Below are 23,646 nucleotides of genomic sequence, written 5' to 3' on the forward strand. Positions count from 1 at the left end.
ATCCGATCCCAGCCTGCTCGGCAGCCGCTGCCTCTCTTATTGGTGCGGAGGTTATTTATTTATTTGATTTCTCCCCCTCCCTCCCTCCCCACACCCCCCCCTTCCCTTCCCTTCCCTTTCACTTCACTTCCCCTGCCCTCCCCCCTCCCCGGCCTTCCCTCCCCGCCCGCACACCGCCGAGCCAGCCCCGGTCCCTCCGCGCCGCGCAGCGTGGCCGCGGCTGCTCTGCGGCCGGCGGCAGCGCCCGCTGCCCGGGTGCCGGGCGGGGGGCGGGCGCGCCGCGGGGAGGCGGGAGCGGAGGCGGGCGGGAGCGGGGCAGCGGCCGCGCCGCTGCCGGGCGAGCGCGGAGAGCGGGCGGGAGGTGGCCCCGGACGCCCCGTACCCCGCACCGGGGCGCGGGGGCGGGAGGGTGATCCCCGCCTTGCCCCTGGCCACCGCAGGGACGGGGCAGCCGGGCAAGGGGATGCTCGGTGACCGGAGCCGGGAAGCAGGGTGGCCGGCGCGTACCGGGCGGCTGCTGCGAGGAGCCCGGGGGGCCCCGCGGCGGCGTTTTGCGGCCCCCGCCCGTGGGGAGCCCCGGCGGCCGCGGTGCGGCGGGAGCGGGCTTCGCCGCGGTGCGGCAGCGGCGGCGCCGGGAACGTGCGCCCGGCAGCCGCGGGCGGGAGCGGGTGTGCGTGCACAGGAGGGTATGCCTCTCTCGCCGTGTGCGCACACGGGCACGCTGGTGTGTATGTAAGTGCCTCTGTATGTGTGTTTACGTACGTGTATCTCCGGTAGCGTTGCACGAAGCTTGTTTTCAAGGAGACTCCATGCTCGCTAGCCGCAGTGTACTTTGTGTGCATCGCTTTTACGTTTTGCTGTAGCTTATGCGTGACCGGTGCAGAGCAAGCTTTATTTCACCTCTGTCTTATCGGCTGCTGAACCTTTGCTGGTTTTATTGCCCTTTTTCTCCCCCGTCCCCCAAATCCGCATGCAACTCGAGCAACACAGGAGGTCTCACCTGTCCGTTCCTTAGGGCCAAGTACACCACTACGATTATCGCAAGGAAAGGGAACATAAGTTAAAAGCTGCGGAGGTGAGACTGCATGAAGGATTCCCTTCACCGCTCCTGCAGTATCCGTCCTAGCTCAGCTTCTCATTGCAGCTGTCAGTGGAAAAAAAACGTTTCTGTCCCACAGTGGCTGTTTTTATGCTGCTGTACATACACGTGACAGACAGAATATTGACATTCTTGTCTTCTCTCCCATCCCTCCCCCCTTAGAAATTAGGGTTCAAATTAGATGTCCCAGTGGTAGAAGACAGAAGTGTAAAATCTGCGAAGTTGGTACAAACTCTTCCAGATATTCTGATGGGGGGGGTGGGAGGTGTTATTTGTTTGGTTGATTTTTCCTGGATAAAATTCCCACCCTTTTCCTCTGGCAGTAAACAGACATTCTGGATGTTCTTTTTTTGCTTCCAGGGAAAAAAAATACTTACAGCACTACAATAAACAACCAAGGAAATCACAAATGTGCTTAGAGAATAAAAGTTATTCAACAATATTACTAGGCAATAAAGCATAAATTATATCCCTATTTCTCTTCAGGTGAGAAGACGTAGAGATGTAAAGATTGCTTTTATCCTAAGTCGGTCAATGAATTTATGTAGATTTGTCATTTCAAACAGAGGGTACAACTCTTTCTTTGTGCAACAACTCTGTAATTCTACCTTTGTCAACTGAAGACAATAAACTAGAAAGATTAATGTACATTTTGTCTTCAGTAGTAAATCCTATTGTCAAATGGGGAGAACTTTTTATTCAAAGAGTTGGATCAATAGTTGACTTTGTTTTGAAGCATTTATTTAAGAAGCTACTTAAAAAGAATGAAGTTCATGCTCTTAACATCCTTAAAGAAATCTCTCAAAGGCAATTATTCTATTTGCCAATCTAGCGGTCACTGCCATGTAGCAACAAAAAGCATGAAAGCTAGATGTGAAAATCCCTTTGGGTGCAGACAGTGCTTTCTCAATGGAAGAAGAACAGTAGGAAATTAAAAAGTGAAATGCACTGAAAAAACCCTAGTTGAATGTTTTAAACAGCTTGCTTTGAATAGGTGAAGTTTCATCTCTAACCAGTAAGCTTCAAGGTCAATGAAATGCAAATGACAGATGTGTTCCATGCCTGAAAGAATACCACCAACTTGAGGTAACATTTAGTGAGTAATATTTAAAAAGCTGACTGACTGTTATTTTAACCTGTAAACTCTCTGTGTTCAGCAAGTATTTGTTCAGAAGAGCACAGAGTGTCTTTCACAGGAAAAAACTACTATATTTTCAAAATATGGAGATTAATGAAGATACTGCTTTACTAATGATGGGCCTATAACAACACTTGTCAAAGTCAGTGAAAAGACCCTCAGTAATTTCAGTTAAATTTAGTTTGACACTTATACTGTAATACACTATTGAAAATTTCAACTGTTTCACAGATCTTAAAAGCAAATTATTTATGAGTAAACTGAGACTCTTTTTTTTATATGGATTCTAAGAAAAGGAAGCACTATCTAAAAACAGCGAAGCACGTCATAAGACTGATCATATACTAGCATATTGCATCTGCTGCCATCAAAATGAATTCCTTAGGCAGGTGGATCCACCTCAACAGGACTTTGACTTGACTACGTCAAGCTAATAATGAATTTAGTGGCTACTTAAGATATTGACTGTTCACCTGAGTTATGCAAGAAGAATATTATTCAGTGTTCTGGAGTCATAGCTGAGAAATATACAAGAAGGCTAGGAATAAATAGCTAAAATTAAGAAAACCAGGAGAAAAAAAGGCATAAGGAAAAAGAAAGAGAAAGCAAAGCTATGTTTTCTAAAATTTCATCTTGTGTTGTTTACTTGCCTTCATTTGGCTTCTTTCATCATTTAGATCCCTGTGATCTTACATTTGACATTTTGGTGTTTTAAAGTGTTTCAAGTTGAGATTGCTAAATAAAAAAAAAATGCAGCCCCCACTGCCACCCTCTGACACTGATACAACCTTAGAAGTAGCTTTCTTTATTCTAATATAACGGCCTGTTTTCTGTCTGGACTCTTAAAATCCTACTTCTAAGGGCTTAAAGAGCAGCTAATATTACCTGTAGCTGCTGATACACATCCTGTGCAGTATGTTGTACTTCAGAAATGCATCTAATGATCTCAGCAGAAAATTAAACATATGTGTTAATATTTTCAAATATTCAAATCATTCAAATCTGAGCAAGTTTTGTTTAAATATCAAGAGAGACAGCTCATCAGTAAGAATTTTCTCTAAAACAAACACTGTTTTCTACCCCCAGCCATTTTATCTGTGCAGGAGGCTTTTTCAAAAAAGATGGATTTTTCTTCCACAGCTGAACAGGCAAGTTTCCACTCCTTTTTCAATTTCTTTTCAGGTGGCTGAAATGCTTTTGATCACAATTTATAAATATGTCAGGCAAAGCTGTGAGTAAACTAGCAAGAATATATTGGACAGTTTGAGTTTTAAAATTGTGTCAAAAATCATATGCTGGCCTATGTTATAAAGAATCAAGAATTCTACAGGAGTGCATGTTAAATTTATGGGTGGATAACATTTAATATATTATGAAATCTTACCTAATTATTACAGACTTATAAAGATTTAATGAATAGGTTTTTCAGCTAGCCAAGCTTTGGAATATTTTACTACAGTGAGCATTTCAAAGGCAAGAAAAGGCAGGAATTCTCCCTTTTTCAGACCCAATAAGCAAAGCGTTGCATTTACCTTAGCCTGTCCAAGGGCTACTAGAGAATTCAGTCTTTGGCCCGTTCTCCAGTCTTTGCAAAGAAAGACGAATATATATAACTGATTAGGGGAAGTGTGCTAATGTTGCATATTTTAAAAGAAATGCATGTCAATAAACAGATCTGGAAGAGGGGAAAAACATCATAAAGTCTAGAAATAGAAAGAAAATCCATAGCCTTTTAAGAAAATGTTGATATTCTCAGGCTACTGTGTTGGAGGAAGATGATTTGCTTCCCTGTAAATTATGCCTTTAAGTTGAGGTGATATGAATGCATTTAAATAGTAAGTTCTGGGTCTGACCACCACTTACTTTTCCTGTTTGGTTAGGGGAAAATGTTTTATTCTAAGGAAACGTACAACCACAGGTGAGGTCAATGGCTTCCAGGTAAAAGAGAAAGAGCAGCTGCCTTTGGTAGTGGGAGTTTTTTACAGTCCATTTCTATTCTGGTAACTAAGAAGATCTGCATCTTCTGACCTCATCACAGTCTACAACTTCCTTAAAGGGGGCAGCGGAGCAGGGGTGCTGATCTGCTCTCTCTGGTGACCAGCGATAGGACACAAGGAAATGGAATGAAACTGTGTCAAGGGAAGTTCAGGTTGGACATTAGGAAAAGGTTCTTCACCGAGAGGGTGGTTGATCACTGGAGCAGGCTCCCCAGGGAAGCGGTCACGCCACCAAGCCTGTCAGAGTTCAAGGACTGTCTGGATGATGCTCTTAGTCATATGGTTTAGTTTTAGGTAGTCCTGTGAGGAGCAGGGAGTTGGATTTGATGATCCTTATGGGTCCCTTCCAACTTGAGATATTCTATGATTCTATTCTGTGAAAGATAGGGCTGTCACATCGGCTGTTATCATTGCTGTAACTCTAAAATATTCACATATGGCCCCATGTCACCTGTGTCCCTCAGCAGCCAGGAAGAGCTTCTTCAGCCACGTCAGATGCATTGGTAAATTTTTGTGTATGTCATACAGCGAGCTGAAAAGAGTACTTTTTTGTATATTTTGAGGATGCTTGAATACCATTCACTGCTGCGATATGTTGTAATTGTCATGATTCTCTGGCAGTTGTCCAGAGAAGAGCCCTGCTCGGGTCACAGCTGTAGAGCTGAACCAAAAATCTTCCAAAGTGATGTATGTACGAGTATGTTGATGGGTGGCCTACTGCTGCAAAACGTGTCAGAAGTGCTGAAGTTGAAACTGATGTGAGCTGGATTAGAAATGTTCTGCTGATCCTGAGCAGTGTGCTTTTTCTGATTTGGAGTAAATCAATGCTTATAATCCTCTCTGTAATAGAACATCTTGGTTTTTCCTCTTTTTTAAAATTTTTTTTGAGAGACACATTTTAGTGGGAATCAAGTGTTTAGTGGGAATCAAATTTCTGTCATTACTTGCTTCTGATAGGATAGTCATGCATAACAGGCAGATATTTATACTGTGTTTTGCCAGTTGAGCCTTTTCCACCATACATTGTCTTTTAAAAATATTTGGTACCATAAATGTTCAGAATAACTGTATCTTCTCCTAGTGGTATTTTTTATTCAGCACTCAGGTACTTCCTGCTGGCCATGTAAATATTGACATAAAGGTATAAACCCTGTTAAGCAAAACACAAAAAATGTCTTGCACCTGGAAAGATTACTTGATAGAAAGGTCTAAGAGAAGATGAAGATAACCTTTCTAATTCCCTGGAATAGGAAGATAACCAAAAGTGAAAGACATTTGCTATAATTTCCAGGTTAGTTGGTACAATACAGTAGGACATGGTGAATGCTGACAGTTTAACTGCACTTAAAAGTTCTTAGGAAGAAGAATACAGTGAAAAAAACCATAGACAACATCTTTGACTCGAGCTCTGTTTCGAGCCTTGTAGTGCCAGATGTTGGGAGAGTTTTCAAGGAAATCATCGCTATATGCTTGCCTACACTTAGACATCACCTTACACAGCAAACAGCTTTTTGACAAGGAGGGGTATTGGATGAGAGGAATCTTTGATTTGGTCCAGTCTGGCTGCTTTTACATGGTTTTGGAACCTCTTCTACAGCTCATACTGGAATAAATGATGCTATTTCATTGTAGTGAGTGTTTTACAATAATATACACACTTCAGAAAAAAAAACACATTTAGAAGAAGTTAGCTTCAAGGCTTCACAGGCTTATGAACTTACAAAATCAAGAAGTTGCGATGGAAACTATCTGTCACTGTAATAGTAAGAACTGATGCTAACAAGCAAAATTTAAAGATGAAAGCTCATATATAATAGAGATGTCTGGAATAGATATCTGAACAAATTAACTGAAAGAGAGCTTAACTGTTAAAATTACTTGTCTGAAGTAATACATTTCACAACTGGAATTTTGATATAATGATAGATATTTGACATTTATAGGTGGAAAAGAAAATGTTTGGTTTTCTGCCGCTTTTCAAAAAGATGTTATAATCTTCATTTTCATTTATTTTGTTTTGCCTTCTGAAATTATTGTACGTATTGGGTTCAATATCAATATCAAGGAATTATACCACTTGTTACACTTTTTTACATTCAGCACTCTTAACCTGAAACTGATATGTTTTGGAGACTTGTGGTCTGTATTGCTCCAGTGTACGCAGCCAAATAGCTGCTAAAATGAACTGTTTGCAGAATTACATATATACACATGACCCATGTATATAGGGAAGTTTTAAAAAACTAGATTGCCACAGAGAGGAACTACATACTGAAATGTTCATAATGTTGATATTTAAAACCACTTTGTTTTTCAGTTCCTAGTAATCCCTTCTCTGCTCATGGACTTCCTAGTCTGCAAACATTTATGCACATGCTCAGGTTTTTTTACCTGATATTTAATATTTAGACAATTCATTTGTGGCTATGGGGAAAAAAGATGGTTAGAATATTTACTCTTCTAAACCTAAAATGTATGATTTTAAAAATTTATTTATTTTTTTTTAATTCCCTTCTTTCCTTCCTAAGAAAAATGGAATTGCTATTTGGGAATTCAATTTAGGAGATGTATAGCTAGATACTCTACATGCACTTATTTTGCTTTGGACTTTATTGGGCTAGATAAAGATGAATTAATCATTGTAATGGAAGTTTACAGTTGCCTAGGGACCAGTGGTTTTAAGTTGATCGTACTTACTGTTGGTAAACAGATGAAGGTCCTTAGCAATAATGTGGAGAACTGATACCTCAAAGAGGCTAATTTCTCAAAGTTAAATGTGTTCTGAATGACATTCTTTGGAGAGAAAAGTGTAAGTAGGTATGAGATTGTGACTGAAAGGTAAATTAAAGAAGTGGAAGGTTAGTAGCTAGCCAAATAGCCACTGTACCATGATTGAGCAAAGCAAGTTCTAAAAACCCAACTTTGGTGACAATATGAGGACACCAGTTAGAAAAAAACGTGTATATAGTATCACAGTGTAAAAGGTGGGAAGGCAAGTATAATTTGATATGAACTAGAAGCTATGAAGTATAGTGGAAGTGAGACCAATCCTTGGCTTAGCTAAGGACAATAGAATATGTATTACATTGTATTAGGGGGAAAAAAGGAGTATGTCCTTATATATATAAATGGCACCATTAAAAGTTTAAGAAAATCAAATTGCTAGTAATGACAGAAAAAAATAGTGTTCAATATCTGTTTCTTTTCTGTTTCTGGAAAGAAGTAGGAGAGTGCACTAAGATTCCATAATGATGGTGAAGTATTTTCCAAGCAATTAGTTTCTAAGGAAAGCATTAAGCAGTATTTTTATGATGAATATTTGAAAGCAGCTGATTCAGATGAACTAAATTCAGAAGTAGGTATATACTGTATTCATTTTAGAGAAATCTTGGAATACTCTAGAAACTCCTGGAAGCAGTGAATGTAATATTAAAACTTAAAAAAAAAAAAAAAAAGAAACCCAAGCAATGTGACCCATGTTGTAAAAGAGAAGCTAATAGAATGGTGAGGTGGGTTTCTACACATAACAGTTCAAAAGCTTTGAATACAGAGCATTACTGCTAGAATTCAAGGCAGAAGGTTTTTGGAACATAAAGTCTTGTCAAACAAGTGTGAATTCTTTCTTTGAGAATGTTAAAAGTTTGGCTGATAAAAGTAAGTGCTTTTGTACAGCTGCCTGGATAGTTGTACGCTTAGAAATTAGATACGTAAGTGACACTTTCAAAATTGGGATTGTACCCTTGAAAATAATTATTCTGAAAATAATTAAAAGGTCATAAAATAGATAGTTAAGTCACTATCATCCACACACACAGAGTACCATGTTGCATTTAAAAGGGTTTTTCTCTTTATTTGTTATATGTAGAAATAAGTAGTGGTTAGGAGAACAGAGATTAAATTGTTCACATGTATAGTATAGATAAAGCTGATAAAAGAATGTTATATCAGCTCCTTATGCCCACACAATAAAATGAAGCTGAATAGTAGAAAACTTACAGAAAAGAGCCCTAAGTGCTTGGAAACCTGAGAAAATGTCTAATACTGAGTATTTAAAGACATTAATTAGCTGGTAAGAGAGGAAAATATCAGATACTAGTGAATTTTTCAGTCTAATGGAGAAAGATTTTGTAGCCTTTCTTTCTGGAGATTGCCACCAGAACTTGTTAAAATGTAAATACAGTATGTATTCTTCATTATGAGATCAACTATAGGAACAAACTCCCCAAAACAAGAATAAATTCTGCATTCCTTTAGGTACTCAAATGAAATCTGGATCTGTCTTTTAATCAGGTGCAGATTATGCTTTAAACAAATAAAACATTTAAATTGAAGTCTGGGGCAAATATAAGGGCCTATGAAATACCTGTTTCTTTCTGTCCTTGAATACTCTGATCAATGTGATTTTTGAGTATAGAATTTTAATTGTTTTAAAATAAGTCTGTGTGAGTCAGGTTTGTGGAACAACATGTTAACTCACATTATTTAGCACTAAACTGGCATGTAACACACTTTTCCTGTACTGATATGCATAACACTAGTATTTTCACCTCATGCTCCCCTTTCACCTTCTAATATTCCCTTAACTAATTGTTAAAGATTTTAGAAGATTCTAAACCTTTTGTATGTATAAAACTGGTCAAAGTTATGTCCATATATTCTAATATTAAATTAAGATAGGTACTAAATATTCTAATATTACATTAGAATAGATACTAAATTATTTTATAGATATGTTAAAGTTTTAAATTGAGAGGTACTTTATTACATTTTGGAATTTTAGAGCGAGGACTTGTATTAGAGGATTATAATTTCCCTTTTAATAATGTGAAAGTAAAAATTACAGTATTAGATCAGATCATCATCATAAGATTTTTTTCACTCATTTTCCATCAGCAAGAAATGTCATACTGGATAGTTGCCTAGTAAGTTCCCCATAAAGGACATTATTTATTCTGCTGATACGTCACCCTCACTAATGAACAGCCAAGGATGCCCAATAGCCATGTGTAAAAATCACGGCTTGCTTTGCCTCATTTGTATTTCTTTCTTATTCTCATCAAGATATCTTTGCCCTGCATTTTCTACATTTCTGTTCTTCATGCCACCCAATGAGCAGTGTCCTAATCGGTCTGAGATAACCAGCGAAAAATGGGTTTCTACCTAGACAGTCTTCTTGACTGAACTAAGTAAGCTCTGACGTCCAGCTCCCATGGCTAACCTGCAATGCTTTGGATTTTTATATTTTGTGTTCTAATCCAACATAATCAGTCAATTTCCAAGCCTTAAACAGTGATTTTCCAGTTATATTTTCCACGAGTCTTAGCAATCTGAGGTCTTGCTACCAAAAAGAAATCCTCACCATGTTTAATGTTATGTAGTGACAGACTTGTGATAACACCTTTCTCAACCGATGTGTTCCATGTAAAATAGCATGTCAGTTGAGAGAAGGAATTTCTGGTAGTGACCTCTGAGGGAAAATAAGCTGTTTTACTCAGGAGGAAGGGAGGTGCCTTTTCTCCTTCCCTGAATGTACATGGTTTTGTCATCTGCTGAGTTTCTGCCCGTATTACTTGCCAGAGGATTCAGCTTGCTTGTGCAAGCTCACCACTAAATAGATTACAAGGTTGACATGCAACATTTTTCCTTTCTTATGGTAACTGTGACAAATATCATTATCCATAGTTATATCTTACTGGTTTTATCTTGTTCTTTTATGTATATTCCTACTCTTCTATGATGAAATTTTAATGGACTGAATTACATAAGTCAATTATGCATTTTGTTTAGACACACATGATGTAAATGTAGATATATTTATAGAAATGTCTCTGTGTGTTTTCATTTTGTTGCCTTTCATTGTCAATGAACCTTTCTATGTTCTTTCTAGAAAAGAACACCTGATTTCTTGTGTGTAATTTGCCAGAGGACCTAAAGAAAATTAGCAGTCTTAAATCTTGCATTTAAAATTCCTTAGACACTTAAAAATGAAACTTAAAAGGTTAAAGTCAGATAAGTGTATTTGGAAATGCTGCTCTGCCTGTGTGATATCTATTGTTCTGTATGGTTTCGTTGTATGCCCTCGTACTAAGAATCTTTATCATGTCTCCTTAAAGAAAAATGTTTCAATATGCAACCTTCAGTTCTAATCCCTTTCTGTTTGTGCTCTATCTTTTTCAACATGGGATAATCAGTACTGAAGTTCACATGCTGGGGGAAGAATGACATCAAAGAACATTGTAAGTTGTTGGGTTTTTTCGTATATATACATATATACGTGTGTGTATATATATTGCATTACTTCTCTAGAGATATTTGTTCTTTTATTGTTTGAGGTTTTTTTGAACGCTACAGGATTTTGCAAAGCTTTACATGCTACTAGCCAGAAATGTAACACTGGTTTTTTTTCAGCTGAGTCACTATAGATAATTATAACCATTATAAGTGTCCATTGTTTGTGGGTTGCTTAAAATGTTGCTCCTGATATATACTAGTTCATCCTTTAACATTGAATTTTATTTGTTTTCTCCACTCACCTACCATCTTGACATTACAGCTCATACAATTCTATGTCCTCTGCAAATTTCAGGATCTGTTTGACCCTTTACAGGAATAAATATATAGTAAATAATTTGTTAATTAAAACACTAACCACTGGAGAGAATGAAAACAGATGATTTAATTCCTCTTTTCTCTTTTCTATCTCTTTCCAATTAACCAAGGCTTAATCCATGAGAAAACTTTTCCTCTTTTCCCATGAGCAGTCCCAGGTTTTACTGTTAAAAACTTTTGAAAATAAAAAATTATTATATTTTTATATAATTTTATATTTTTATATTATATAGTATGAAGGTATATACTTAGCTCTCCTTAGTAGAAGATATTCCTGTTGCACTAGCACTGTACAAATTAGGCAGAAATTCATAACTGTTTTTTAATATTTTCCTACATCATACCCTTTTAAAGCAATCATTTTTGACTGCTGGTATCCATGATTTTGGAGTCATAGCTAGCATAGGATAAGTAGATTTGCTACCCTGCAGCCTTTTTCATTTTCCTTTAACTACTGCATTAGAGCTCACAGTTCAGCCAGATGACTCCGAGGCTCCAGCAGAACTCGTGAATGACTGTATCTAGACCTAATGAAGTACAGCTTTTCAATTTATCTGTTTGTTCCAGTATTTTCTTACTACTAATGTTCAGGAACTTTGTACATGACTTATTCCATCTTCTGGAGAAAAGTGAAAAATAAAGCATTTACCTGCTTTTTGTAATGTTGTCTTTTAAAAGCCAGCCATACCACCAGTTCTTTCTCAACTTTCCTTCATCCTTTATTTACACTTTCAAGAATTATGTCTTTGGTTACTTACTTTCCACGGTCTGTTTTGGAGTCCTCCTAATTTACATCTTACATTTTTAACCTGACAGAAATTATGCTCCTTTCTAGGGAAGAAGGATTGAATAATACAAAAGAAAGATTGTATCTGTCACTGACAGAGGAAAATAGTATATTTATGCCTTATAGCATATGGATCAGTATATTTATTCATTGATTTGTAGTACTAAGATATTCTTATCAAAAATTCAATAATTTTCTAAACTTACTTTACATTAAGGGGAGGGGGGGGATCTGGCTGGGGAACATCCTTCTTAATATGACTTTTCCAGGAGACATCAGAGGATTTTTTGTTTCAAATTCCACCCACTTTGTTAAGCCAGCTTCACTTTGCGATTTTTCTACAGGGAGAAGAGTAACAGTGTGGTGAATTCATCTTTACTTGCATTAAGAAGGTAATATTATCCATATAATATCATTATACTAAAATTCATAACGTACCTTAAGAGCTTGTGTGCAAATCTAATCCTTCCACAATTGTCCATAGATCATATGGACTGACATTTTAAAGCTTTTTTGGAAGATTTCAGAAAAACAAAAATGAAAAATGTCTGCCAGTTACATAAAAAAACCTTGTAAGATACTTGCTATTTCAATAGCAAATTGAATTTAAGGTAAGTCTCCTATTTGTGAGGAAAAACACCTGTAAGTCAGTAATAGCATGACTTTTCCTCATTTGTGGGATAGATGTGATTTCTGTGTCATCTCCCTTCCATCAGTCTCTTTATATTCCTGTGCACATATGACTTTTCCATTGAGCTGTTCTCCATCTGTAGGACAGTGCTCGATGTACAGGAAAATAGGGATTAAAGAACATTTTAGTAAAGTTCAGAGGAAAGTGGAAATTCTGCTAATGATCGTGTTAGTTCTAGAAAATATCAACATAATATAGTCCATACTTAAGGATTATGCCTTGTAGACCTTAAGAAGTATATAGGACCTGATATATGCTTTAGAATCAAGGAACATAACACATAGAATATAATATATTAAATTGAATTAATGAATTGCTTAAAATATGTATATTTTCAGACCAAGGCAAGCATTCTATAGTCACAGAAAAGAGCAAGAAGATGACAGTATTTATGGATATTATTTGTGTATAAATTAATTGTACTGCATTTTGCAATTCATAAGTTTTTTATACAAATTTCATTTTCTAGGTACATACTAGCATTTTTCTGCAGGAATGATTGTACTTATATAGTAAGATCTTTCTATGAATGAGAATGATGTAAGGTCTTATAAAATGTATGTTTATGTTTTTATATATAGAGAAATATATATGCATACGTATATTTATATTTCTGATGATTTTTTATTTTGTCTTCTTGCAAAGAAGTTCGACTGAAATCAAAGCAGAAAATTAATCTAAATTGTGTGTGGTAATACGAATATGTAGTGCAATGAGAAAGATTATAAAGAAATCATGGTAGTAACGGAAATAAAAGAGCTGGTTCAGATTTAGGAGTAATTACAATGACTGTGATTGTTCTACACCTAGTACTATTATCAGATCAGGAATTTATATATAAACTCTGAGCGATCTCATTTCATGTGTCTGTCCCGGTTGCTGTACACTGTTCTATATGACTGCTTTGTGTCAGTGGAGCGCGAAGCATCTGGGATACATCTTTAATACAATCAGTACTTTGGTGGTGTGGCAACAGATAGCTTGGAAGTTCCTCACTCGGGTACTGGTAATGCTGTAGCTACATAAGAAACCCCTTGCTCTTTGGTATTATGTTGATTATTTTATTTCAGTAAGTTAATTGCTTTTATCCCCTTCTGTCCTTGCCACCTTTCCACTGTGTTGAAGTCTCTGAAAAGATCTGTCATGAGCAAAAGGAACAAAAAATTAAAATTGAAAAGCTTAGATGTACTCTGGGACAATGGGACTATTGCAGTGCTGAGTACTGTATGGCATATTGTTAAGCCAATTCTTAAATGCATTAAAAAACCAAATATTTAAAAAAAGTACTATTGCAGATGATCATGCAGAGTATAATGAAACAATCTTGCTTCCCCGATTTCTTTTTTCAAATCATTACATGTATATGCATTTTCAGGCGACCACATTCACTAGTTGTTGGTCATTGTCCTACACACTGATCCTTCAACTAACTGCTTTTCAGCATATTTCATATGCTTTTTTATTCCTTACTCTACATTTTGTTTTTTAAAGTTGATAATAAGGAAGTGTGAGTCCTTTCAAAACCTGTCACATGTTGATTGAACCTGTCTATTTTCCAATTCAAAATACATTTTAGACATCTCCAAGATACCAAAAATAAGAAGTTCATGTTAAATCTATATATTGATACCCAGCTCTGTGTTTCTTCTAAAGAAGAGACAAAGCTGTCACTAGCTGACCAAGTGTGCTAAAGAAATGAGAACTTGAGGGAAGAGCCACTTCAAGCTTAACCCAGACCAATGAAGTTATGTGAGTAGAAAAGAGATGCAATTTAATAAATTGGCAGAGACCATTATTGTTTCTCATGTCAAGGTTATTTGTGTTCTGACTTTCAAAATGTTGCATGTTGCCTCAAAGACCCACTGTCTGCCTCCCAGGAATTTTCCTGTGTCTGTCCAAGGCTGAGATAGATTACAGAAATTAGATAATTTATCTTTATGTCAAAACAAGTGTATATATTTTACATATTACATTTTCCATTTTAAAAGTGGCTAAAGGGCAAAGTCATATAAAAATCAAAATCAATAGATAAAGCGCTATTGACTAAAACCTTTTTAATTTATTTTTAAATAAGATTTTAGACCCAATTTTGCAGCGCTTATTTTTCAAAATGTATCAAAGAGTCTTATCATTAAGAACATTTAAGGATTTAGAAACCATACTTAAGATTTCTGGGAAAGATTTTTTTTTCCCCACTGGAATTGGTGTTTGTCAGAGTATTTCGTTCTTCTTTCACAGAACAGGGAACACTACACAATGTATCGCATATTAAGAAGAAAAAAATGTTGAGTTAAAACCAGTACTTAGAAGCGTTAAGACACCTTCATCTTTCTTCTCCTCTTTTTACTCCTCCTCCTAGGTGGAGCTCCTCCTCTAGGTGGAGCTCCAGATCTGCATGCGAGTTCATTAGGAAGAGGTTTATAATTCTTTATTAACATTTAATTTATGTCTTACTTTCTCAATACTGTATTCAGTGAGACATTGTTTTTTCTTAATGACTCAGAATAAAAGATTCTTTTGAACAGTTTGATTAAAACAGAAAAAATGAAAAGAAGACATTTTCATGGTTCAAATTTTGGAGCACCTAAGTGAAGAAGTGAAGAAGAATATTAAAGACCTTATACAGTAACTTTTGAAGTAAAAAAAAATAGACAACTGTGCTTAGATTTGAAAGATTATCAAGATGTAGTACTTATTATATATGTATGTAATTTAGAAGCAGATAACTTTTGAGGCAAATATTTGTAGACCCTCTGGTTTAGAATTCTGCCTCACAATGTGAAGGATCATGTTTCTTTAACAGCTTGTCTGCTTTCTGATGTCATCACTTTGCAGATTATAAGAAAGACTTTATTAGACTCTATTCTTCTGTTTTAATAGGATTCTTTTTTTAATGCTTTCTTTTTTAAGGTGAGGTGTGGTGTGGTGTGTGTGTTTGTCCCCAAATATCAAGTCTGTGTTTTAAAAATCCCCTGCACTGCAATTTAATTCCCTTCCTTCCTTCCTGGAAAACATCAAAGGATCAGAAGGATTTTTTTCTCTGAACATTGCTAGGCAGTGCTAGAACATTCTCCCAAGCACTGCCTATTGAACCTGAGTTTTCTTTACTCACACCTCCCTTCTTTCTTTATAAAAAGAGAGCTTCACAGAAATTTACAGACAGCTATTAATTTAAATGAAATTTCCAAAATCTTCAGAGAATCTGGCTGTGGCCGGGAGTCCTCCAGAAAGAAATGTGTATTGCGTGTTCCAATGTAATGAAAATGCCTTCAATAAAGTTAAAGGGGACAAGAAAACTTACCTTTGGGATAGAGTGGGTTCTTCCCTGATTTCTTACTTTCTTTTTTCATCTGGTTCTTTCTTCAATGAAGTGTTGCCTCTTGACTGCAAGAATAATAAGAAAAAAGTGAATATTTTAGCAAAAGAAAATATGTCCCCCAACCCAAAATATATTGCCAGAGAACAAAATTCTAAAGAAAAGATATAAAAGATATAGAAAATAAAATCTGTTTGATTGTAATGGTTTCATCAACTTTGTGTCTGAGTTCAAAGGGAAGAACTATGAAGTTTCTCTTGTTGATTTTAGTTTCTGTTTATTAAATGGTATCATAGTAAGGAATTCCCTCTCCCTTGCTTTTTGTCTTCTGTTTGCAAGTGGGAATATATTCAGAAAGAGTAGAGAAAACATTACAGTTTGCTTCTGAAAAGATGGGGGAATAATTTGATTACAGTAGAATTGAAAATGAAAGCTGTTTCCAAAGGTTTGTCTAAAACATCTCCTTAGATATCTTCTTTGTGGTAAATATTTTACAATCTTTTATTGTCTGTGTGATGCTCTGTAATACAGAAAAAGATGAAGATTATACATCCTCTGAAGATCGCTTATACTTAACAAACACCACTTTGAACTCATGAAATTAATTTTTCCCAAAGTGTAGCTTCAGATTCAGAAAGCATTTCCTCTGTACATTTGAAGTCAGAATAGAATCTCCTTTTCAAAACAGGAAATATATAAATATGTATTGTTATAAACACTTCTAAATAGCATCCTATTTTTATAAATAACATCACAACCAATATACACTAAAATTTGTAGTTTTCAGTAAGATCTGTCATAAATCTGATCAGACAAGAATTGTGCTCCAGTCTTTAACACAATAGAGCTAATAAAGTGCAAAATGCCTTTCCTAAAAAAAGTATCATAAATTGCAACTTAAATAATTTATTTCTCTTCATTGTGTAATTTAAGAAGTAAATTGTTTTATAGGAGGAAAATTTTTAATAATTTTTTTCATCAGTTGACATGTTTTTGTAATCCACTTATTTAGCTGGTCAACAGGAGTCAATACAAGCTAAAGAACACAATGATTATCTTTTATTCAAACTATTGCAAAAATATGTTTGACATGAAACTAGGAACTAAGTATTCTATTTGTGGATTTTCTATTGATTTGCTGCATGTTTTTTCATGAATAATGCTTCTGTTCTGCAACGAGTGCAGCCCTGCTCCTTACATGCTCCTCACCTGGTTATATTGACTGTTTGTGAAATGAAAGCCATAGTCTCTAACTTTTGAAAGCTGTGAAAGATATAAATTCCATCACCTATTGTATTTCCTTTTATGTAGTGTTTTGCAAATTGTCAAGTGCTGTAGAACAGTACTCAAAGGCATCACGATGACTCTTAAGAAGTATCCAGCAAGTACTGGATCTGGAAGTCTGAACACATAGGCATTGATGAGATATACAATACTGAATGTAGCAATAATAATGTTCAGAATTTCAACATATCTATGTCTTTGTGTTCAGGAATTTTCAGGCACCTGAAATTTCTCATATAAAGGAATATTGCTTTCCTAAGTGGCTTCACTCCACTGAAAACAATGGGTCAAATTATAGTTAAAAGTACTGCCACACAAACTTTGATTCCTTGCAAGAAAAATTTAGGGTTTCAGTCAGTCACTAAGTTGGTGTGACAACTCATACAATGAAAGGGAACTTATTTAAAATTAAAAAAAGGAGAGCCATTAGACATGGATATTATTGCATCACTCAGAAAAGAGTTAGGAAATAAACTGGGATAAAAATTCTTTCTCATGAGGTGTCGGTGGTCTAAACTTAGAAAAGAATTACTTTATTCGTTTAGACTATGGAAGTTTTCTCACAGGCCTCGGAAGAATCTGTGTGGATTTTAGCTGAGTTAATCGAGGGGAAATGAAATCTTTAATCTTTTAAAAAATTACAATGTTCCTTCTTGCTTTGTAGCCACTAATATCAGGAGACAGGGGAGGTAGTTATGGCCTAGCTGATGGACATATGGTGTGGCAAAGCTCATTAGCTCTGTTGTCCTTAGCAGAAAGGTTTATTACTTAGGGGCTGATCTGCGGAGAGAGAAGAGCTGCAAGAAAATTACTGAACATTGTGTTGCATTTCTGTATGGCTTGGAGCTTCTTTCACAGATGATTGGGCATCTGGCTGATGGTCACTAGGAGCCCTTGGGCTATCCCAGCAGTTCCAAAAAAAACCCCTACCACCCGGTCGGTAAGTCACATCGATGTCACAGGAAAGATATTGTAGCAGAAGAGAGCACTTGCAGGAGTAGGACACAGTCCAGGCTTCCGTGCAGCTCTTTTCCTTTGGAAGAACTACTGGACTTTACTCCGGGCTGGCTGAAAGGCCAGCAATATCTTCTCTTGCTCTGGTCTCCCCTGTGAGCACAGAAAAATTTATTCAATTCCATTTGAGGAAGAGGGAAGGCTATGCAATTGTGGTACAAAATATCATTATGAAACTTTAGAAAGGCATCATAGGCTAATTAGAATTAGCCAGAATATACTGAATCTGCTGCTCTGTAAATGGCCTTCTTATGCTGAGATTTGCATAGTATACTCTCATTATGTTTCAAAGATATATTGCAGTTTGCATTGACTGTCTTGGAAGAAAGCAGCAATAGATAATCATAACTATCTGAGAGTTGAGCCATATTGTCTAATCATTATCATAGCCAAGTTTTTGGGATCAGGCCATCAGTTTCAATATTTGTTGTTATTTAAGGATTCTGCTGTTAGAAGCATGTAGTCATTCAATTTTCCAGATATACTAGAGGCCTATGAAACTGAGTTTCCCATGTAGAGAGAATAAATTGTCTACGTCTCATGAACATGCTGGAGTGTTCTGAGAACAAGTGCCCAGCGCATGTCTGGGGACTGACCTTCTCATGGCTACATGGTCAGTATGCTAATATTTCAAATTAAGAGTTAAAATTGGCAATGTGGAAGCAGTTTCACAATGTGTCTGTATCTGAATGATGTCTAACTAGAAAAACATTCTATAGGCTTGAGAAAATTTTGCTAAAACGTGAGTGCATGTGCTCGTGCCACTGTGTTGGTTGGTTTGGTGCTTCCATTGTCTTTTAAGTTCACAGAAAAAGTAAAGGGATAGTATGCACAAGGAAAGTCATCAATAGTAAATTGAATGTTATTGACTGAGTGAGCTACCAACTCACAGTCATCAGCAAAAAGAAGCTCGCTAATGAAGAAATCAGCCACACGTGTCTGCAGACTGAACAACTTGCATCAGTAAGAAACTGAATAAATATAGCTCTGCCAACGGCACAAAGTACTTCCATCTGCACAACAGAGACGAGATGGAAAGGAGTATGGAAACCATTTATGATATTAAAGAGATCTTGCCATTTTCCACCTCTCTAAGCATCATCTTATTACAGAAGACTTAAATATGTCAGAAATAAAATTTGCAGGGCATTCACAGGTCTGTAAAAGCTTCAAGAGTCCCTTATAATTTACATTGTCAAAATCTTTAGTTAGGTCAATGGTCAGCAAGCAAAGACTGTAATTTGACTTGATACTATTTGTAAAGGGTCATGTGTGTAGTGTTACTTTCTTAATAACTCCACATTGAAGTTTTGCAAAGACAGATTACACAAAACAGAAATTGAGTTGCTCAGTTTAGGTGTGCTAGGATTTTCCTAGCATCAGAGAAAAGAAACGCCACAATAATTATCACAGTTTGCATCACGATTATTTGTAATAGATATTGTTGGTATCTTTGAATTGTTGTGAAATTGACTCTTGCTTTCAGATAATGTGAAAAGACCACATGGTGTTTGTGTTGCTTTTGTAAATCTAGTTTGCCATTAGGTCTTTTCCATACCTGTATTGTACAAAGGCAGTACATCACTGAGTGTACTGATTCAATGTCAAGACTTTGTAAGAGAATGAACATTCTGGACTGAAAAATTAAACAAGTCATCTTTGCATTTTGAACACAGGAGACTACAAATTTCAGGCTATGACACTCCCTTAGTCACAGTCACTCCCAGGACTGTGACTAAGGATTTTTTTCTCTACGCTTCTATTGCCAAAGTATTGTATTGAGTTTATTGAGTTTACATGCTATAATAGGTGGAGAGGTATGCACGCTGTCACTCTCTTGCCCATGCAAGAAGTATATAATACTGGTACAGAGACTGCATTGAGTAGGCTGATAATGACAAATACAGGTTGAGTTTTGAGCTTTTCTCTAGTAAATGGTATTGATTTCTCTAGATTCAATGCCATTCCAGAGTTCTTTCAGGAGTGATGTGGTTTTTATGTTAATTTAAAGTGTGTTTATACCATTTTTGTGACTACATTCTAGGTTAATGGACACCTACTTCCATCATGTCCAATACTGTCTTGGGCATCTGTCCTATATGTAATTTGTGCTACTATCAAATCTTATTACCTGCAACTGCTGGTTTTCTGTTTGTGTTTTCAGCTGACAATCCAAAATTCATGACTATGCTTGAAGACAGGGGTATAGTTCCTGAAAATTGACAAGAGCTCAGGATAAGTTAGAGGAATTGCATTAGAGGGAAAAATAACAGCAAGCAGTGTACTGATTTTTAGATTTTTATACTGAAGAAACAGTCTGGGTTTTTTTACCACAATTACATAAGTATCTGAACAAACTGGGAAAGAGGGTTCTTCTTTTGAAGTCCCCCAAAATAAAGAAAAATTTAATTTTAATTCAGGCTGAAATGAACAAACAAAAAATCTGAGTGTATCTAGCACAACTTAAAAGTAAAAAAAATACATACATCCATCGAATGAAATATTAATCGATTCAAAACTAAGTGATTAATTCTGATTTTCTTAAAGTTTTTTTAAGCTTTTACAACAGCAATTGTAAAGCTGTTGTAAAGCTTTTCTAACAGCAGTTTGGCAAAAACAAATGCATTTATGCATTATATCAGAGTTGTCTGATCTGTATTATTTTCCCCAAAAAGGTATGAAGCAATGTGTCCATCTCTGTGCACCTTCAGAAGAAGGAAATTGAAGCAGTCTTCCAATCCAGTTACAGGATTGCTGGTGAGTTACTGATGATGCCCCTTCCAGATGTAGTAGAGTAACACATTATGACAATAGATAGAATACAGTAAAGAAGCTCGCACTGTGCAAATGATGAATAATTGAAGTGATTAACACCTCTTTGTACAATATTCTTTCTGTTGAAACAACAAATTAAAGGCATAGGTTAACTTGGTATTATCTCCAGACACTCTGAGTCCTCAGTCCTCTGTTACCTACTCATTATATTTTCTATCATTTCCACTCCCCTGTCCTCATTGTTTTAGATTCTTTCCACAAACCAAACATCCTCACTGAGAATCAATCTCCCTCCCTTCTTCCCTCTCTCCTTTTCCCTTCTTCTTTCTTTCTTCCTTGTACTCCTTCTCCTTCTCCTCCTCCTTCTCCTTTTCTTCTTCTTCTCTTTTAGTGGAAATAAATTATGTAGACAGAATCTCAGGGGCACCAACCTGTAAGTTTTTTTAAATGAAACTGAGGGAAAAAGAGAAATCCAAAGAAATAGCAACCAACATCCTTTGACAAAATTCAGAGTATACGCTTGTTATGACATGCTGTTCTTGCTATCAGGAGAGATAAGGGCCATGTCTAGCTCCTGTACAGCTAACAAGTGGGATTACACTTCTACAACACACCTGAAACGGGTGACATAATACACAAATGGCACATAACATGATATTCATTTTAATGCTTTTCATATTAGTATATGTTTAAATGACTGATATGTGATCACACAAGTCAGTGGTTCTCAAATTGTGTTCTGTGGTCCATAGAAAGCCTCTTTATCAGATAGTACTGTTGTCCCTCTGCCCTCCTCCAATCCTAACCTGAAGACAGATGAAATACATTAGATACTTTTCTAATAATACTTTACCAGATAGCCAGCTCTTATATTTGTTGAATTTTCCAATTCTTGGTTGAACTGAGATGGCATATATTGTTAGTAATGGGAAGAAAGGGAGGGATTAGAATACATTTTATTAAGAAAAAGTGTTTTGAGGAAGTGTGTAAACTTTCTAAGCAGGGTCACTGTCACCACAGCAACCACAGGAGCTGGACTCAGTTTTTGCCTTCAGACTCTTTGACCATCCTAAAAATTGTAGCTCATGGCTCTGCTGGGTGATACCAGCATAGGCACGTGCCTCCTTCTGTGTTTCATGTTGCTGTCACACAGGAAGAACAATTATTTTGTTCTGCAAGGGTGCCATTTCTCCTTCTCTTTGAATGGGGGCAGTTTTGCGTTCTGGGGGGCCACTTTTGGTTGGCAGAACAGAAAAGATATGTCTGTCCTCTTTGCTTCTTTCCTCTCCCCTCTCATTGGGAGAGTAGAGGCAGTGACAGTACCATCATGAAGTGTTTGGCTGTGCCAGCAGCAATTAGCTGCTCAAAGAGTTGCTTCTGTTCCCTAGAGAAAAGCTGGTAAAGCAGATGATAGCATCCTGTGGGCTGGACTTGATCCATGGACTACCTGTAGAACCTGCAGAACTCATTAGCATCTCCTCTATGGCTTATATTCTGCTAGATGTAAAGGTACATCTAATTTAATTTTAAATTTTATATTCATTTAATGAGACAGAGTGTGTTTCATAAGGATATTACTTGCAATACACATAGCAGTTTTGTCAGGGTAAAATGATGTGTGTCTTGGACATAAAGTGCTTCCTAGAGGGCTTAGCGACATAAATATTTCTCCTGCTAGAGAAAGCTATAAGAATGTCCACCAGTAAAAATCGAAGAATATGCTAAATAAGATCTTAAACAAGGCTGTATTCAAAAATAATAAAGTTTGATGACTTAATTTACAAACTGCAAAGAAAGCAAGGACACCATGTTTGTGTAAGGATTCTACTTACATATGATTTATTATTTGTAAAGACTGAAAGGCCAAATCCCAAGGACTTCAGTGGCAGTTACGTGCAGGATTCTGGCAGAATTACACTCCAGGATAGTAGTTAACTACCTTCTAAGCTCTTATAAGAGATACTAGAGGGTTAAATGCTCAGCTTGTAGCTGTAGCATTTAAACTTGAGCTTGGGAAATTTAAATTCAATAAACATCCTAGCTAAGTTCTTTTCAGAAAACAAGTCTCATGCATTTTTATGTGCTTCTGTATTATTTAATATGCTACACCTTACTTAGACTTAGTCAGAGTTCTGAAAGAAAATAAAAAATACAACTGGGATAGCTTTTAGATGTACTCTGCCAAATATTATTTTGCCCAGGTCACGTGTAGGGTGCTATCATTAGTGTTCTGTGCTAGAAATTTTGTTGTTGTTTGTATTTTTTTGTTTTTGTGCCCTTTGTTATGACCTTGGGCCTCAATCAGCTCATTAAAAATTAAATTGCTTATTATAACCTGGCTTCATTTTCCACTTTGATCAGAAAGCACAATAGGTTCCTTAAGTGGATTTACCCATAAAATATTCTGGTAATGAGAATAGAAAAGGCAAGTTTAATAACTTTAATATCAAAACAAAAGCTACAGAAATACCACCCAGAGGATAATAACAAACATTTTATCTAACAAAAAGATAAAACCTCTTGCAATATGAAAATTCTGTTTTCTAGCTTATTAAATGAACATCTTTAACAATTTTAAATCAGTATAATTTCCACTTCTTCCATGGGTAGTGCTCCTCTCCCATCAGCATGTGAACATTACAGCATTATTTAATTTGTACAACAATTATTTGAATTAAAAGGAGGAGATAAAACTGTTTAAAATCATAGAGAAATTTTGCTGAATGCTGTTAATTATTCATTTTTTAACTATTTCTCAGTTTTACTGTGTTGACTCATTACTTGCTATCCAGGAATACTTAGAGATTTTATCTCATAGGCATTTGTTCACACAAAGATTTGCAAATGGGTGGCGGTACAAACATAACATAAAAATATCTGGAATGTGAAAGCACAAATCCACTTAGTCTAGCCTCCTGTTTCTGACAGGGTCTAAT

General features: G+C 36.4%; 1 long non-coding RNA gene across 1 annotated transcript in view; it reads left to right on the forward strand.

Annotated features, from left to right (window-relative positions):
- LOC142408653 (uncharacterized) overlaps positions 1–23,646 on the forward strand; it is a 178,592-nt gene that overhangs the window by 112,810 nt on the left and 42,136 nt on the right. The window lies entirely within an intron of this gene.

The sequence above is a fragment of the Mycteria americana genome, chromosome 4 (assembly GCF_035582795.1).
Source record: "Mycteria americana isolate JAX WOST 10 ecotype Jacksonville Zoo and Gardens chromosome 4, USCA_MyAme_1.0, whole genome shotgun sequence".
Lineage (NCBI taxonomy): Eukaryota > Metazoa > Chordata > Aves > Ciconiiformes > Ciconiidae > Mycteria > Mycteria americana.